The sequence below is a fragment of the Eublepharis macularius genome, chromosome 9, assembly GCF_028583425.1.
Source record: "Eublepharis macularius isolate TG4126 chromosome 9, MPM_Emac_v1.0, whole genome shotgun sequence".
Taxonomy (NCBI): domain Eukaryota; kingdom Metazoa; phylum Chordata; class Lepidosauria; order Squamata; family Eublepharidae; genus Eublepharis; species Eublepharis macularius.
The window spans coordinates 75,204,075-75,211,161 of record NC_072798.1 but is presented as its reverse complement, the minus strand read 5'-3'; positions in this window follow the sequence as shown (position 1 = coordinate 75,211,161).

Sequence of the window (7,087 nt, the reverse complement as noted above, 5' to 3'; positions counted from 1 at the left end):
ATTTAAAACACATACAGTGTGTTCTAGCTAGTTAGGTCACACAGTATTGACTCACAGGATTTGAAGGGTCTAACTCCACAGCTTTATTAGCATCGGATATTGCTTCTTTAATCTTGTCTAGAAGCAATTTAGAAGAGAGCAGAATTACAAAGTTATTTTATGATTAGGTATGTTTAGTACTGAAAAATAAAAACACAAAACAGCAAAATACAGAAATACATTCCTCAACCTGCTGAGGAATGCCCAGTGAATGTACAGATTTTTATTAATGGAATACTAATATAGCTCAGTACGAAGGCCATTTTATCATTCTAGCATATGACCAAATTCTACGGCTACATGTAACCAGCATGCCCTGTAAGCCAGAGATGTCTAGGTTGCTCACTCAGACAAAACTCATGGACCATTGTGTTGGTTGTGGGAAGCTTTACTGAGTCAACATTTAAAAACTAAACACAGGTCATACAACAACCATTGGCAGAGGAAAAAATAGTAACATCTTATGTCATGGTAAATCAATGAAAAAGACAGATTCAGTGTCCTGAGCCACAGCCTTCTGACAGTAATAATAGCTTTCCATTTAATTGTAAACATACCTGTGTATTATTCATCCATAGTACTCTTAAAATGTTGATGCTGTATTTACTTTACAATAGTTGGATAAAAAAGATGTATGTACCCATGTCTGTGTTATATATTTTCATGTCAGCCATTTGCTGTGCAAACTTCTCTTGATAGTCCTAGTTTGTTCACATACATTGAGACATTTGAAACAGGTGGAAAATACACAAAACTTGCCAGTTTAGATTGGAACTGCTCAAGAAAAACCCCTATCAATTACATGCCCAAATGGATACAGAATTGGATTTCCATGCAGCATAATCTGTTCAACCAGTGATGCTGAGAAGATGTTCTACCTTTTATTTAATTCATTTATTTTACTTCATTTTGTCATTCATCTTTCTGTTTGAAAATGTCAAGGCAGACTACAGAATTATAATCATATAATTCTGAATTATATATAAACAATGTTATATATAACATATGTTATATATAAATAATGCAATACAACTTAGGCCGTTTTCACACGTCTTCTCCCCCTCCAGAAAAATAGTGCAAAACTTACGGAACAACGCACCTTCATGGTGTGATTTCCCAACATGACTTTGCTTCGTGGTGTGATGACATCAGAAAATGCGCCATGAAGCAAAGTCATGATGGAAAATCGTGCCATGAAGGCGTGTCGTTCCATAAGTTTTGCACTATTTTTCGGGAGGGGGATACGTGTGGAAACGGCTTTAATTACACAGTTAAAGAACAACACGTTAAACTATAGAATACCACCAATTAACCAGGTATCAAAACTATAGAATGGTGAAACAAGCACAGTATAATAATTCAGTAATTTACTAATTATTATGAACGGGGAGGAAGACAGATAACTGCATAAAGTGTTCGCCAGCAATCAAAATTACAACTCTAATGCCTTTATAAAAGTGCCCTCCTGCACAACTTCATTTTACCACATGGAATTTTCTTAGTAGACCTGCACGCATTTATTTTTAATTAGGCAGGAGCATTTTTTCCTCATACAAGTAGTTGAGGAATCAAGCTTTTAGCTTAAGAGGGCAGCCACGTTGCTATTATTTTGCAGCTTTTTAGTTATAGCAAAATAAAAATTGACTTTGGAGGGGAGTTTTTTTTTTAAATTATTTTAAAGTAAAGGATCTATAAAGCTGCATGCACTGGACTGAATACCTCCTTGGCAAAATATAGTGCCAGTCTTTAAAGGAAACCCATTCCCTTTTCTCATTGGGCAAGAGTCCTATGTCTTTTTCAGTTTCAGAAGCACTAATGAAAGTCACCCATGTAACTAACATTGTAACAGAGAAAGAATATGTCTCATTGTGGGTCAAAAGTGGTAACATTGCAAAAGCATCTTAAAATATTGCTGTGGATTGACTTGAAGAAGCATCCCTGTGGCAAAGGATCATAGCACAATGCAGCCCCAACTCTTTCCAGCTATTTCATAATCATGCCAATGCTGGTCTAGGATAGTTTAAATGTTGTTTCTTGTTTTCATATACAAAATATATATAATGAGCTTGGCAATATAAGCAATTTAACTCACCACATTTTACATAGGCGTAGGCTCTCCTTGCATACACAGGTGTATGGAAAAAAGATCTGGAAACACAACCAACTTGACAGGCATACTGGAGAGAAGAGGATACCACTGTGAACGACAATGCTGTGCTAGTTAATGTAGCTTCACAGTACACTTTGCCCAGTTACACCATGTAAACACTGCCATTGCGAACATAATGGAATTCTTGAGCCACTCACATTAGTTCCATTGCTCTTTTATTTATTTCAAATTACTGATCTTATTTACCTCAGCAGGGTTCTATCAGATTATTCCCCAGACTGTTCAGAGTCCTATGGGGATGATTTATGTCATCATGCTGCTGTAATGTTTCCCATAATTGTACTGAGTTTAAAAAACATTAGCACCCAAGGGGCTAGACAAGGAACTATAACATTAGTAACGTGCTCATATAAATCAATTTACTCCCTCCCTTGCAGAGAAGAAAGAATGAAAAAGGAATGTAAATAGAATGTAGAGGGACTCCAAAGGCACTGCACATTTACCATAGCTTATGTTTAATCTGAAGCAAACATTTATCATAGAAATAAATTTTGAAAACAAAACAAGGCATCTATTCATTTTTCTATAACTTTATGCAAAGAGAGAGAGTTTTAAGACAATGGAAGTATTTGATGTATTTAATTTTCAGGCTTCTCATAAAATATATTACTGCTTTTACTGTGTATTGCTACTTTTATTTTTCTCAAATTTATGAATCTATTTATTGTTTTCTATTAACATAAAATGTAGTTGCAAAACTCATTTAAAATGCAAACATAGTAATTGTTTCCTGTGACCTTGGATAACATTTATGTCAACTTTAGACATTTTTTGCAAGTATACAGGAACATCAGTAATTGTTTTAAATATGATCCAGAGGAGTTAGTCGTGTTAGCCTGTAGTAGCAAAATAGAAAAGAGTCCAGTAGCACCTTTAAGCTTATACTACAGTAAAGTTGGTTAGTCTTAAAGGTGCTACTGGACTCTTTTCTATTTTGTTTTAAATATGGGATATTATCCACTTATTCTCATGTGCAAGAGAAGATGCACACACATTATCGTGCTGCTCTCCATGTGCACACCAGCTATGCTATTATTTATCCAAAGGAACCCATACATGGAAGTAAGTTTCTCATTGCAAATCCCTTTCTCGATCAGATCCCTTGCAAATAGGAAAATGTGTGTTGCATATTGTAAAAACCAGTCTGCATACAGCACTCACAACTTGGCTAAATTGGGACAGTTTTCAACATCAAATAGGTGGTCAGTGCTGTCAATGGTGACAGCTCTTATTTGGACATTGGAGAAGCTGAATACAAGCCACTCCCCCCTGAAGTACTAATTACAAATTTAGGACAGCAAAAGAGAATTTAAGCTCCCCACCTCAAACAAATGATCTACATAATCACAGTTGACAGTCCAAACCATAAGCCTGATATTTCATGCAGTCCAAATTCAGCAAAAAGAATTGCTTGAATAGCCGTAAGTGCTGTTTGCAAGGCTGTACATAAGCAGCACATTTCTGGTTAGGAAATAAAGAAAAAAATGTTTTCTAATATGTATGCAAAGTTCTAAATGTTATAATTTAATATTTTGTAAGTCCTGGTTACCCTCAACTTCCATGGGGGATTCTGCATTCAGTAGGATTGAATGCAATATCACATCACAGGGTGGGGATCAGAGATCATCCTCTGAGTATACAATGAGGGATGACTGGTATCCAGTTTGGAGGGCTTCATGTAATAAACATGGGTCAAATGCATATCATATTGGAAATACAGTAAAACAAACAAACAAAAAACACTAGTGGAAGGGGACCATAACCCAAGTTTTCCTCTCTCATTTTTCAAACATTTTAGAATTTTGTTATATTTTATGGTGCATTTCACAAACCTGCGTTAGGGGCACTCACAATATAGCCTAATATTTGGGGGGGAAATATGTTTCAGTGGTTGTGCTACTGGGTACTACTGTAATGCGTTGTACATAGGTTTCCCCTCTAAACAAACGCAGAGACTCCAGTTGGTACAGAACTCTGAAGCTTGGTTATTATCGGAAGCTAGGAGAAGAACGGCTATTTCTGCCATTCTGCAGTCACTCCGTTGGCTACCTATCGGTTGCCAGGTACCGGCTATTGCAAGCTTTGGTCTACAGGGCCGCCTCCCTCCCTGTGTTCCACCACAGCAGCTTTGCTCATCTGAACAGGGCCTTCTGCAGGTGCCACCTTTCAGACGGGCAAATTCAACAGCTGCCCACACATGCGCATTCTCTGTGGTGGCCCCCACCTTATGGCATGGCCGACCTGAAGAGGTCAGGAAAGCTCTTGCTCTCTTGGCTTTCTGCAAACTATTCGAGAGGCCTTTCTACTCAGATAGGAAGGCTATATTGTAAGGAAGTGGTTTCAGGCAGATACAGCAGTAGAGAGACAGGGAATAGACTCTACTACTATGTGCTACTGTTTACTATCTGTTGCTCTGAGTATACTACCAGGTGGTTCTAGTTGTTTTATGTTGTTTAATGTACTTTCTTAGAATTGCTTATGCTCTGTTTCACCATTTTCTGACTTTGAACTAGATTTATGCTGGTTTTAAATCCTTGCAATTTGCATTTACAGACCTTATTACACTGTTTATTGAAATGTCCTTGAAATTGACTGTACTAACTCACACTTTGTAATCTGCCTTGAGTCTCAATGAGAAAGGTGGACTATAAATAATGTAAATAAATAAACATTAATAAAACTAAAAAAAAATTATTTTAATGGAAGCTGTCTTACTATGATATATGACAATTCTTATTCTGCTGATACCCATAAAGATATAGGAACAGCGGTGCTGGATCAGACCATTGGCCCATCTAGTCCAGAGTCCTGCCTCACACAGTGGCCAGTTACCTCTATCATATGAGAGTAAATATACTATAAATTAATTGGGTAGAATCAAGACAGTGCTGCTTTCCATATGAGAACAGGCATGTGTAGTTTTCCCATTGCTGAAGCAGCTGCAGGTACAACACAGTGGCAACAGGGCTTCCACATGGCTGGTTTTAACCAAAGTTTCCAAGTTCCAGCACACTAGTGGCAGCCACTCAAGCATACACGCAACACCCAGGGATTTTTCACTTTTAAAAAAATCAGAAATGGAATATCAATATATTGCAATAACATTATATATAACAGGTTGTCTGATTTTCCAGCTTTCAATTTTAAAAAGCAAGTCTCTAGCTCCTTTCCCCTTGTATCTCTACAATGAGACTAGATACCTAGATTTGTATCCAACCAGCTTTTTTACTCACAATTTCACAGCGCTCATCCCATATGGCTTTTATCCCTGCAGGTACCATAATCCCCAGCATGGTGTTTTTGGTGTTCAAAAGACACCCTTTCCTTCATTGTTCACCAGTGGAAAAGCTGGTTGGCGCCAACTCATACTTTCTTTAAGAAAACTGGACATTCAGAGAACCTATTACATATATTATTATTATGTTATATTAATAAAATAGTATTCGCTGTAGATTTTAAAAAAACTTCCCTGGGGGCAAGGGAAGGAAATAGCCACTATGGGAAGAATGGCTGCCATGGGAGGGGGGGGGATCTGGGAAAATCCTAATTTCCCCGTCCACATGGCAGCTATCCAGGTTTTGTTGTGCTCTTTCCCAAAAATTGGAGCAAAGCAAGTCTGGGAAAGATTGGAAACAGCCAGGGAAAATTTGAAATGTGCACAAATGCACTATGAGTCTGTGGTGAAGCTGTAAAAACCTACTTCCCAAGAGCTTCAAATCTGAGGCAAATAACCTGTGTGGAAATGGGCAACATTTCTCACAGTGAATTTATTTTACTTACTAAACACCCCCAAAGGTGGAAAGTCTATGAATACAAGGGCTTGGATTCTCTCTGGAATGTCTGCAGACATAATGCTCCAGCAATTTTCACCAATTCCCACTCCTTTTGGCAGCCCAAAATGTCCCCTAAGATGCTGCTTCAGGAGGATAAGACCCCCCTCCCCAAGAATAGCTTGGAGGATATCCAATATCTGCCAGGATGCATCGTAAGATTTCTTTTTCTGTCCAAAACAAAATTGTTGTTCATTGGATTCTGAAGATAGTAAAAATTATGGTGGTGTTTCCTTACCTTACGGACCTGGGCGACTTCAATTGCATTAGTAAACTCATCCACAGCACTGCAGTGGGAATCTAGTTTTTGAAATGCTATACCAAGATGATAATAGGTCTCAAACAGCTGAAATTTTAAAAAATGATATAAAATTATTTATTTTAGTAGGACTAAGGTTATAAACATGTTTAGCTCTTTCCAATTTTTTAAAGAATAATTTTGTTTCCTCAAAAAGGAGGGGGCTCAAAATGAGTACTACCCATTGTAACCACAAGCCAACCCTAAATTTCTCCACACAGCTCATTTAAAGATAATGTTACGGGACTAACCATTCCTTTGTTAGGCTAGTATCCCAGAATGATTGGTTGACGGTTATTCAATGACATCTAATTATAAGGAGATTGTAATCTGCTTGTCTGAATGACAGCATGGAGAAGGTTTATTTTAACTGCAACTAGTTTGTGAAGCCAGGGTTCTGCTCACCATCAACCAGTCAATCCTGGTTTTGAATGCTCTGGGGATGTGGGATCTCTCTGGGAGTATGATCTGGGATAGCAGCTGGCTGCCTTGTAGAAGTGCACTAGTGGACACTAACATGTTGAACGTGACATACCTGAGATGTAGCTTCACTGTTGTGGGGGCTCTCTACCTGGAGTGAGCAGGATGTATGGCGAATGCACTATTCCAGTACAGATGGCAGCTGGTAGATACAAGGGTGGGACATATCAAAGATAGCCAATGTCAGGATACTCGCTGCGTACCCAACCTCTATGCCATCCCTAGAATTGATGAGGCAGGTACCTTTTCTTCCCCCACTTTCTCTCTAAT